This window comes from Epinephelus moara, chromosome 21 (genome assembly GCF_006386435.1).
Source record: "Epinephelus moara isolate mb chromosome 21, YSFRI_EMoa_1.0, whole genome shotgun sequence".
In the NCBI taxonomy this organism is placed as follows: domain Eukaryota; kingdom Metazoa; phylum Chordata; class Actinopteri; order Perciformes; family Serranidae; genus Epinephelus; species Epinephelus moara.
Window position 1 is genome coordinate 14,125,965 of NC_065526.1, and position 12,711 is coordinate 14,138,675.

The 12,711-nt window shown below is 43.0% G+C and overlaps 1 protein-coding gene across 4 annotated transcripts in view; it reads right to left on the reverse strand.

Annotated features, from left to right (window-relative positions):
• Nucleotides 1–12,711, reverse strand: part of LOC126382684 (SPRY domain-containing SOCS box protein 4-like) — a 117,933-nt gene that overhangs the window by 62,604 nt on the left and 42,618 nt on the right. The window contains exon 1 of one of the 4 annotated variants that reach the window (XM_050032701.1): nucleotides 7,907–8,315. The exons of 2 other annotated variants lie outside the window; for them this stretch is intronic. The gene's annotated coding sequence lies outside the window, so the exon portion shown is untranslated. Of the gene's footprint in view, nucleotides 1–7,873; nucleotides 8,316–12,711 lie in introns of those variants that run through there. One more of the 4 variants, XM_050032703.1, reaches the window with a different exon arrangement.

The window sequence follows — 12,711 nt, forward strand, 5'->3', positions numbered from 1 at the left end:
TAAAGGCTGAAAACAGAGGGAAACAGCTAGCCTGGCTCTGTACAAACATGGTATTGATCTTTCTTTCTAACTTTTGGCAAGAATAGTTAATAAGAAATGTCTCAGTATTCCTTTAAGAAATATTCACATGACTTGCCCCCCAGACCCCGAGGACATTTATTTGGAAAGACAGTCCGCGCAATGAAACATTTACTGAACTGCAACTAAAACATTTCATGTGTCTGTTTCGGTTATGGCATGAGAAATTCAGCAGCTCCCTCCTGAAATATTGAGGTGTCTGTCTGTTTCTGGGGGAATAGCTATGAGCCTGCATTAAAATATGTCAGCACTGTGCAAAATGAACTTCCTGACTCACCTTTCAAGGGTCGGTGAACTCGATTTATTCTGGCCGTGGTGAATTCTGATTTAAGTGCAGTATTAGGGGGTGCGTTAATTTAAAAGTTGCTCGCTCGCTGATGTGTTTGTCGAGCCTGAAATTCATCGCAGAAGGAAACATTTGCGAACAGGCAAAGGCCAAACTAATTTTCTGTCTCATTTTAACAGATTTTGCTCACCCTTGTGATTCAGTTCCCTTTTTTATCTAATCTCTGACCATATGACTTTTTACCATCATTACATAACAGATTTTAAACCACTGCGACCTTATTTGAACCTTAATTGTCATGCTGAAGCAGAGCAGCTTTGCCTCCTTCCTATGACGTCTGAAAAATGAATCACAAAGCGGTCACTTCTCACACTTTCCACTCCTTGGGGGGGCGGCATTTGGACACAGAGTGTATAAAAACCGAGCTCACAAACACACAGAAAAACAGACACACACATTTATATTATATCACTTCATGGCAACGGTTGTACCCACTAGATTAAACAAACTACCATCCTCGCTGCATTGCTGACATTCATTCCTACTGAGGGAATCCCTGGGTAGCTGAAGATGCCGGAGCGAGACATAAACGGTACCGTCTGGCTCCTAACAGGATGTCAAAATACGGAGAGAGACTCCAGACTGGGACTTTTAACTTATCTTACAGCTGATGAGGAGAAGTGGTGCACTCATATGGACGTCTCTGGACTTATTAGGCAATTGCAGAAGAATAAATCACTGCTATTTTACCACTGTCTCTTTGTTGGTTTGACTTTTTAAGGTCCTAATGAGACAGAGTGCGTCTTAGCAGCCTGCAGCAGCTTTCTGTAATTGTTTTCAGTGAGACTGGAGCATTTTGTTTGCTGCTTTTGCATTGCTAGGCACCTTGCGGTCTTCCTCTCTATGCACCTCACATTTTTGCAGAAGCACCCTGAACACCTTGAGGTTGAAAAAACTAATTTAAAGCAGAAAAGGGCCCAATGTAGTTGGTGTTTATGCCCATAATCCAGTTGGCTGAATTGAGAGGTAGGCCTTCTGTGGTGGAGATGACAACAAGTGGTATCATACAGTTCACAGTTTGTGTTAAGCTAACATTAGCTCATTTTCAATGTCGCTCTAGGAAAGCTGCAAGACATATCTGAACAAACTGTAGCCTCAACTGCTTTCTAACATAACGGTTTCACATTCACGAAGTATTTCGCTCCTGGGAAGATGGTCTTTTCATAAAACAGGGCTGTCTATGCAGTAGAAAGACACAAATACTTTTGAAATTGGTGCTACATGACCAGAGAAAACAGAGAAAAAGGGCTGTGTCATTCGCTTTTGCCCAAGAAGTAGAAAACCTACAACTACCAGAATGCACAGATCCACACCGGACCAGGAAACACTCCCACTGGTGAGTGATGTCCATTTGACACAACGGTGGTCAGCTTGTAGCAAACAATCTTGTATTACAGTTAAACAACAAGCTAAAACACATTACTGAAAACATTTAAGGTGAGGAATAGGCAACTTTTCAGCCTCCTTTTTAACTATGCAGCAAACAGTATGGCGCCCACTTCCTGTTCACAAGCTCATTGCTATTACAGCTAAAAAAGGGCACTAAAATGTTTCTGCAGAACATTTTGGGTGAGAAATAGAGTTAACAGAGTTAGCAGAGTTAGATTTAAGAAACAAGACAAGAGTCTTGGTTTATATTTGATCAAAGCTGTCTAGTTTTAATATTTGATCGGAGTTTGGGGGGCAAGTCCGTCTCTTGATCCACTTTCATACTCTTTGTGTCCATGGCTTAGGTAGCGGGCAATACAAAAATACAGAAGTGGCGCATTTTGCGTCATTCTGTGGAGTTTCCCTGTGATTGAATGGTAAATGGACCTGAACTTGTGTAGCACCTTTCTTACACTACAAGTCACATTCAACCACACACACAGATACACTGGTGGCCGAGGATACCATACAGGGTGCCACCTGCTACTCAGTTTTTAACACACTCACTCACCCATGGAACAGGCATCAGGAGCAATTAAGGGTTCAGTATCTTGCTCAAGGATACTTCGACATGCGAACTGCTGATCTTCGGATTAGTGGACAACTTGGTCTACTTCCTGAGCCACAGCCACCCTAGAGAAGTTAACCATAGCTCATTCACACCTACTATCCACATCGTTATGATACAAAGCTGGTGGAAAATTGGCAAAGTACCCTTTTAGGCAACCAACTAGCTGTTAGCTAACATCCTTTTGAGCCTGTGTTGTTGGAGGAATGCAGACAGAAGTGGAAGTATCTCTCAGCAATCTGAAAAATGTGCTCTGTCTGATCGGGCACTAACTCCTCATACGTTTCAATTTTCCCCAACTTTCTATCCTTTCTCCCATTTTTTATCTCTACTTTCTTCCTTATTTACCTAACCATTTGTCTCTGTCCTCGTCTCTCTCTGTCGTACTGTACTAGTAAATCCATGGGGGCTACAGCAGAGCTGACATCCTATCAATTGGTACAAATTATCTCAGGCCTGCCACCGAAAATGCCCCAGTGTCCGCCATGTGGCAATCAATGCGAGCTCAGCATGCAGGAAAAGCACGGTCTGCAAAACACAGCACACAAGCAAATTCACACGCAGCTGCATGTGAGTACACGTGCTCACTGACAGGCATAAACCCCATCACACACACAAAGATGAAATTGACTGTATCATGGGAGAAATGCCCTTTATGCAATAATTGTTGGATGCCTTTCGTGAAATTTCCCTGATGCATCACTTATGTATTCCCACCCTGGTCAGAGAAGCACTCCCCTTCTTTCTTCAATAAACTCTTTTTCAAAGTAACTCCAGTCACCGTCTCCCTAATGAATTATGTTCCCTCTCCCACGTCTTCCTCATCTGCTCACATTAATCTGCTCTTCTCATGAAATGAAAAATTCCCCCTTAAAACTCCCTCGCCTTTTTCCTTTCAAATACCAAACATGCATCGCTGGTGATCCAGGAATTGAAACTAAATAGTTTCCAAAAAATTAAACACAGTGTATTCAGACAGACTGAAGCACAGACGATGTATGAACACACACACTGTCTGCTCCCAAATTCTTATATTCCTCTCATGCTTGCTGTGTCACCTTAAAATCCATGGTGCCCTAAGGGAGGACCATTAGTGTTACAGTGATTGAGCACGCCTTTACGGACACCTACGCAAAACCTATTCATCTCTCTCTCACATACACATATGGGCACACACACACACACACACACACACATACACACAGAAGGCCTTGGCGGTGCCATCTATAAAGCTCTCTCTGGGGTAGCAGCAGATTCAGGTGGCAGATTCACAACCCCAGCAGTAATGAAACTGAATCAAAGTCTGCCTGAATATGACGCACTGCTGCTGCCTCGCTCATTTAACATCTGACCCGCTTGCACAAGACTGTGATGAAACGCATCACACCCACACGAGCCGAACGCGACCCATGAATAATTTTTTTTAGCGCTTTCATGATGTGATGACGTCTAAAGCAACACTTGGGACACTAATTTTCGTTGGTTTCACTAGATGGTTTTAAACACTTAAGAGAGGGAGACTTAAAGCTAAGAGTTCAAATCACTGTGACGTCCCGGTAATAATTCTGGGTAGACACCTGGCAACTGATTTGAACTGTGAAAATATGTGAAATCGACAAACATTATTTATTTCTCTTGTCGTTTTCAGCTGTAAATGTGACGTTCAGAAATATATAGTGATACACGGTCTGTCCTGTCTGACGTTACTGCAGGGCTTATTTTATGTACTGTATTGCTTTGCTTTTGTCTATGATAAACCACAGAAGCTAAGCAGTGTACTGCTGTGGACGGAGACTTCAGCAAAACCTATTTTAGCCACCTAACAAAATCAATATCAGTATAAGTGTACTCTATATTTAGTATACTTTCACTGCTTTACCTTAAAAACGAATTGATCGAGGCAGTGGCAGACCAGCAACTCCCGTGTTCTAAAATGACTCTTCTTGTCAATGGAGTGAGGTGGCTTTGAGATAATGGCTTCAATTTCTCCTTTCCGAAATGACTGGCTGACAAGAAGGTAATGAGGTGAAAATATGCTAAATAAAGCACACACTTAAACTCATATTGATTTTTTTAGGTGGCTAGTAACTAATCAACTTGAGCCAGCGTTTTCTTGGCACTGTTTCATTTAGTGTACGTGCCGTGGAGGGTTTGGAAACAAACATTTTGATTTGGTCTATTAGTGATCTGGGAGAAAATTTACAATTGTAATAATCAATTAATTGTTTAAATCATTTATCAAGTAACAACACTACAAATCTACAGCCATACATGCAGCTCTAAGAGGCTCTACTAAGGAATGGTGATGCTTTAAGCTAAGTGCTAATGTCAGCGCAGTGTCATATGCTGGTTTTTGTGCTAACATGCACAGAAGTGGATGTAGCCACTGTGACATCACCCACTGGATTGTGGACTACTGTTTTAACCCTCTGGAGTCGACGGACACACCGGTGCATCCAAATCACATGACCGATTTAAGATGACACAGCAGCAAGACCCAGCCTCACTGAGTCTCCGTTTCAACTTATGTCAAAAGTGTGAACTTCAAACTATATAGCATTTTTTAATTGTGTTGATAGGCCAAGTAAAACCTAGACTGACAAGTCAGTCTTTAGACGCTTTGCTTAACTAAAGACTGATCTTTCTCCCTGATTTTGTGTTTAGATGGGCGGATACAATTTCAGAGTTTAAAAAAACTCCCTATGTTGCAGAATCAATAGTAAATCCGCAGGGCAGTCCTTCAGTGGCTCGCTGAACTCTTGTGCTCGTAAACATAGTCCAACTGCGTTAAAAGTTTTAAACAAAGTCGCTGTAAGTCCTTCATTTCCACAATCTTGTGGACTGAGCACACGTTTGATAAAACGGAGTTAAATCTCTCGGCATCCATTTTCAAGCTCTCTGTGTGTTTGTTTCCTTGCGGACGAGAAAAGGGGGAGCGCACATTTCCGGGAGGGCGTGTCCTTTTAAAAAATGCAAGAGGCGTTGCTTTGTTGCCGGCCGTTTTCTCCGGTGTGTTAAACACACTTTAGAAAGGAGTGTCCCCAGACTATCAGAAGGCGGAGATCTCTGATTGTCTGGTGGCGAGACTAAGTAAAACCAGACTTATGATAAATAATTTATGTCATGCTTTTTCCTGAATATTGTCGTCACGTTTGGTTTGCGTTTGGTGCAGGAATAAACGGTAAAAATGGGCTATTCTAAGGAAAGTGCTCGCAAGCAGAAAATCCTTTCCTATTGGTGGTGTTTTTTGTGTGGTTTTAGGTCCAATGTGTTAATGCAGTATGTCAAAATGAAAAAATAACTGTAAAGTCACACATGTGAGGTTGTGCTGAAAAAAATGTCACCAAACAGTTTTTAAGGTGAAATTTAAAGGTAAAATCAAAAGTAGTCATAAACGGCCAATTATATCTTGACCCCAAAGGGTTAAAGCCTGGGGCTTGGTATTTTAGCCATCACCATTTTGTTTTTTTGGAGCCATAAGTGACCATATTTGAATGAGAGGGTGGACATGTCAGCTGTCTGAGAACCCAAGGATACCGCTGTAATTGCAACTTGTCAAGCATACTCTGCTTTCTCGTCTATTTCACCCTAAATAGGACCATCACTTACAAAATAAACATCATGCGGTATTAAAGAAGACTTCAGGCTATCAATTGAGACCATAAACTAATTGGAAAAATGTTCACTGAGATAATAAGTAAAGTGAGAAGCAGGATCATTCTCCCACAAATGTCAATACAATCTGACTTTTTGTTCAACCAGTGGAGTCACCCCCTGCTGGCCATTAGAAAGAATGCAGGTTTAAGGCACTTCTGCATTGGCTTTACTGTACAGAACGAGAGAAAAACCCCTGGCTGCTTAGCAGGCAATACCACAACATGTTGACAGTCTTAGGTTAGTGTTAGTATGCTAATGATTGACAATTTATGAACAAAGAAAACGCATAGAAATGCAGTTAGTTATCCTGATACTTGGTTTAAAAGTATTCAACAAATAATTACTTTGACCATATGATGGCCACCATGAATGTCTGCACAATATTCTATGTCGGTACAGTCAGTGGATGGTTGAGACACTTCATCCTGAATCAAAGTGGTGGACAGTCAGATTGACATTTCAATCTCAGTAGGCGTGAAGATAGCATGGCTAAAAACTGCCCAAACATTTCCTGCTCTCAGATGTGAGGATTTGCTGCTTTCCTATTTTTATACCATTGTTCATTAAACATATCTGGGATTTGGACCAGTGGTTAAACAAAGTGAGCAATCAGAAGGTGTCACTTTGTGCTCTGGAAGCTGGCAATTAATAGAACCAGCAATCGAACGATAATCGACAGTTCGTGGAAATAATTACCTCTGTGACACACACACACAGGTTTTTTGATTGAGGTACTTGTCGGTCTCACCCAGTGTTCTCCAAAATTGCCCTGTTCAAAGTGGAACATTGGGTGCTGTGCCAGGACATTTGACGGGGAAAAGTACATCCACACAAGTGTTCACACACACACACAAACAGCGTGACACCGAGAAACCTCCCCACTGTTTTCGCATTGCAACCAGAGAAAGGCAGAAAATAAAGAGAAAACAAGGAAGGAAATTAAAAACAGTGCCTAAAAAAGAGCTTATTTAAATAAAGGGACTAACTATAGACGGCAGGCAGAGAGGCTGCGGTGGAGGAAGGCTGTATGGATTTGACAGAAATAAAGAGAACACAAACAATGGGAGAGATGGAGAGAGAGAGGGAGAGAGAAACTGAGGTCAGCAGCTGACAAAACAAAAGGATAAAGTCAGAAAAAGGAGGGCTGCGATCTCTCTATCCCAGGATGGACCACACAAATACACCCTCCCACCCCAATCCATAGACTAAACACACACTGGGAGAAGAGCTACTGCAGGCAGTGCGGAGCAGGGCGTCAGATTAGGGGTGTTTGTAACATATAGACAAACAGTGTGTTTAAAAATAGAGAGCAGGATCTATCCTATTATTGTGTGTGAGCGGGGGAAATCCTCGGGTAGCCTATCCCAGAAGTCTCAACTCTATCTCTCCCAAACAAAAGCACAAAGACACACATACACACACACAGGGGTATCCCAGTTGGCCAGCTGGGGCCTCGAGACCATTAAGAGAATTAAAGGCGACAGGAGATGAGCCAGAAGGGGGGAGAGAGGGAGTGAGGAGGAGAGGCTGAGTGCCTGGTAGCATCCAGACTAAAGAAAATGTTGAGTGTATCTACAAAAGGTAAAAAAAAAAAAAGCAGCTTGTGTTGTCTAATGTAAAAGATTTAAAAACTAGTCATACTTAGAGCCACTTTTAACCCACATTCATGCACATAAATAAGCACAGAGCATCACATACTGTAGCCGCTACTCTATTTCCTCCACAAATACACACACACACTCCTGAAATAGCAACAATCTTTCAGAGAGACATATTCCAGTGATGACACACTACACCTTGTAGACAGCACAACAGATCAAGCCGCTTACAGTGAATCTCCAGTGACTCTTCTCCTGTCTGGCTGCATGTAGCTGCTCAGTCCATGTTCACATCCAAACGGCAGCCAAAACAGCAGATAAACTCCTCCGGCCAGCCACCGGCAAAGAAGAAGAACCCGAGCAGACAGGAGGAAGAAGAGACCAGCAGCCGGCAAGTCTGACTGAGAGAGACAGAGAGAGAGCTGCCCACCTCTCCCTCCCTTGTTCCCTCCCTCTTTTTCCCTTCCCTGGAGCTTATCTGTCCCGAGGCTATCACTTCTTCCTCACCACCCCACCTTCCCCCGACACACTTGCGCTTCCAACTCTGACGAGTGTTTCCAAGGCAGCGCCGTCACAACGTTCTCCGCTGACAACTACAGCTCTGAACAGACTTTCAGCCCCACTCCAGTTTCAGTTCCACTTCAGTCTTTCCGAGAGAGAGAGAGAGAGAGAGAGAGAGAGAGAGAGAGAGAGAGAGAGAGAGAGAGAGGGAAGGAGGAGAGAGGAGAGGGAGACATGAAGGGCTGAAAGCCGATCCCCTCTGATCTCATCAAGCAAAGTTACCAACAGCAACCAGACCGGCAGGCAGCTGAGAGAAACACCCGGTTCACCTCCCTCCCACCTCCCGACTCCCCCCTTCTTACAAAGAGCTCACACCGAGCCAACCAACCTCCCCCCCTCCCCCCTCTGGCACACACCAACACACACATACACGTGCCACAGACACTGCACGAGAGGAGCACGTTGAAGGCATCAAGGTGAAAATACCAGTCCTGTCATGTCAGCAAAATGTGGAAACTCTTGAAAGAAAGACGCACTCATTGAGACTCTTCACACAGTGTTAAAATTATTGTTGCAGAATCCATTTCCTACTTCACATTTCTGCTACTGACTCACAACATCCAGCGCTGTCTAGGTGATGACCTGCTCTGTTTTGTTCTGCTCCGTTGCTCTCTGTTCTTTCCTGTCGTCAGATCTGCACATTACCGCATATAACTTGGCTCTGAGGTGATGTGATGACTAAGTTCATTTGTCAGCCTTTAGCCGTTAGAGCTTTTTCCCGCAGCATCAGTCATTCACAAAGTCGGGAAAGTGAGGGAAGAGTTGGGGAGGTCACATCCACACGTTCCAAAAAACCTCACATATACACTGCTCTCACACTGTACACACAAATGGCCATCTGTTCCTTTCACTAGTAGAACTTTTCACCTCCATGTGGCATTTAAAAATAAATCACGCATGCATAAACAACAACACTAATGCAGGACTACTTGTGTGTGTGTACATGTGTGTGTACACTTACTTTTTCCATACATACACACACATGCATTGCGGTGAGACAGACTAACAGTGTTTGCAGTCATGCAGGACTGAGCCCAGCCAGCTCACTTCCTGTATGGACTTCCTTTTCCCAGGGCTGCAGTGACCACCAGGGAACCAAACTCCACACAGCACCACCGCTCCCACCATATCATTACATCACATGTCTGCAGTGGCACTGAATGTAACATGCAGTACGAGAGAGATGCGGGACGGTAAATCGTGGTTTTGTCTAACTTTTGCTCTCAGACACCTATGATTAAAAAAGAGAGGATGCATTTAAGTGGGAGCTGGTGCACACTAACATACAGACACACAAATGCACATTGCATGTTTAAATGACTAGTTCGACACTTTGAGAGAAATGCTTTGTTGCTTTCTGGTGGAGTGTTACAGATTGATACCACTCCCATGTCTACCCTTTAAATATAAAGCTGGACATCCAGGTTAGCATAGCTTAGCTAACTGGCTGCTGGTTAGCTGCCAGTTAGGTTAAATAAGCACAAAAAACAAACTGAAATACAACTTCCTGTCTCCGCAGGTTGCCTGGAAACAGCTCAGAGTCAAGAAACACTCGAGTTGCCATTTTTACACTTGGTGTTTTGTAGTTTGTGTTGATTTGAGAGCTTTAAAAGTACTGGTATGTGGACAGAGCAGGCTAGCCATTTCCAGTCTTTTCGCTAAGCTAAGCAAACCAGCTTCTGGCGATAGCCTTTGCAAGCCTTCAGACCAAAATCAGGTCTGCATTAAAACAACACTAGGGACTGGAGTGGCAACTGGTGGGGTCGTTTTGCTTTAGGTGCAGCTGAGATACAATCCAGGAAGTCCTAGTTGGATGACCCTGCGTCACTGCACAAACCACTTTTTCACTGCCTGCTCGCTGTGGGAAAGTTGCGCCGTTATTCTGCCTCACTGTTGGGTATAAAATGTACAAACAGAATGGGAGCAGAGTTGCTCCACTTTTAATGCAGCAGCAGAGGTAGTTAACACAGTCGAATCTACATCTGTGTGCCGTTTTGATGACATCCTATGTGTGCAGCCCACCACCTGGAGATTTAAAAAGCAGCTAATAGCAGTTTGCAGCTAACTCAAAGAAGAACTGACAAAAATGTCTGCATTGGGGGGGACAATGAGGCTCGTGAGCTCCTTATGCTCCGAGCAGAGGGCGTACTCAACTGACATAAATCGGGCAAGGTAAATGATTGTTATCAGTCAAAAAGAAAGTCCAGAGTGCTCCGAAGGTTTATCTAATCGTGTGACGAGAGTGCTCTTTGGTGGGAATATAGACGTCAAAAAAAGGAAAATCCAAGGCACTCTTCTTTAAATGTATAGAAAGCCTTTATTAAAAAAATGGTTATTTCATTTAGAAAAAGTTAAAACATGATTAAAGTGGTTGTTATCGCCATTTAATGCCTCTGTTATTATTTAGAAAGTGCTGTCCAACACATTTGATATATGTCACAGTTCTTTTGTGTCAGAAACGCTGGCATGCTATCTAAAAATCACCCATTATACCAGTGTTGTTGCAGTAGTATTGCAGGATCTCTGAAAAAAAAGAGGGCCTCCAAGCTGCATTATTTCACACAGAGCTTCCCAATTTAAACTTTAAACTTCTACTTTAAAGTCAGATCATTTGTGCAGACTATGGAACTGACCTACACTTAAAAGCTCTTACAGATGTTGAGAAGTGAAATAGGCATTTAAAAAAAACTTTTCAGCACACACAGGAACACACACACACAAAGTCTGTCCACATAAAGCGGGTCAATTGGCCTCATTCAGTCTGGGAAGCTGGAAAAGAGGAAATGTGCAGATCTGTACAAACACACACTGGCGGCCATGGATCACCTGACGCAGACATATAGCTTTGACACATTACCTTTGCCCCGCGCACACATGGAGTTCATACATGAGCACACACACAAACCTCAACTTCCTAACTGACTCGCCGTTATTCTGGACACCCGCTGATGTAGGTCAATGGTTTTGAATGTAAGCAGTCAGTGTAGACTTAACATAACACACACAGGTAAGAAGGAAGGGGCTTTGAAGCTGGGTTGAAAAATCTGCCAAAAAATCTGAGGTTCTGTTTCCTCTAAAGTCACGCTGCTGTGAGGCCAAGTTCAGGTTTTATGGTTTGGAGAAATATTTCACTGATGATTTTCCCAGTAAAATAAAGATTTGCTTAAAAAGTGATGCTTTATTTGTATTTTTAAGCAACTTGTGTGCTCATGAAATAAGTTTAAATTCTTGGCTGTTTTTGTTAACACTGGCCTAATTGCTGTAATCCAGTCACTTCTCTTCTTTAATCCTGTTTGCAGCAGAAATCTGTCAGTTCTTCCAGAAAAAAAGGCAGTTAAGAGTCGTTCCTTCCCAGTCCTGGAAGATGATTCTGGATTTGTAATATCACCAAGAGACACGGCGATGGTGCACTCACAGTAAAGCTTTAAAAACAGTGCGCCTGCGGACAGGTTGAATTTCAGAGTCTATGAGGGCTCAGCTCATTATTTTACTGCTGCTTATTTACAATTTAATTTGCATGCAAAATACAAACCCACAAAACTCAGCTGCTGGATTAGAGGCTTTTCCGGGGTTTAGTTTCGGGAGGCTTTGCTTCAAACCAGTGATCACCAAAATTGATTGTGTTGTCCAGAACCACAGCAACAACACACTGTATGTTCAGGTCCTTTGAGGGCACATGTTTAACACTATGTAATATTTATTATTTGTTTAATTATACAGCTCAAATCTCAATGTTGAAATCATTTTGACCTGATAACTGATGTAGTTACAGTGTGCACAGAGAAAATAGAAGGCAGGAAGTTTTCTGCAAATATGCAAAAAAATATATCTAGTGTACAGTTTTTAGGGCCCATACACATACAGCGTCTTTAACTGCACGGAAAACACGAGGTCGGGTGCTGGGTGCTACTTTTGTGCCTTTTTTGAGCCAGCTTTCAAGAGTGCAGCGGCAGGTTGTGTTGCTGTTTATAAGTGTCTGGGCCTACTGTTCTATACCTATAGGACAGATGTAAAGCTCTGACAGCTCTGCACCAAAATGATCAACTTTTTCATATTTACCACAGACTGATATTTACAGAAGAAGGGAAAGATATCTGATGGCTGTGACTGTGGTTGTTCCTGTCACATGTCATGTCATGTGCGCTGCTGCGTTCCAAAAGTTTAAGGTGGTTAATTTCGGAATGCACCTGCCATGCCTCTACATTGAAAACAATTAATTTGAGGGTGCAAAAAAATGGCATGTGTACGGGCCCTTATGCTGTCTGTACCATTTTCTGCATCAGAGCGTCAGTAGCCCCTTTGACACTGCCTGTTTAAGGCAGGAATGTCACCCTGTTACTCCGTCTCACCGTTGTTTATAAAAGGTACAATTGCGGAATGGGGGACAGAGTTGTCTCACCTTTAAGACGGCAGCAGAGGTATTACCAGCACCAAAATGACATCTGTGTAAAAGGTACAGCCGGCAGGACGGGACG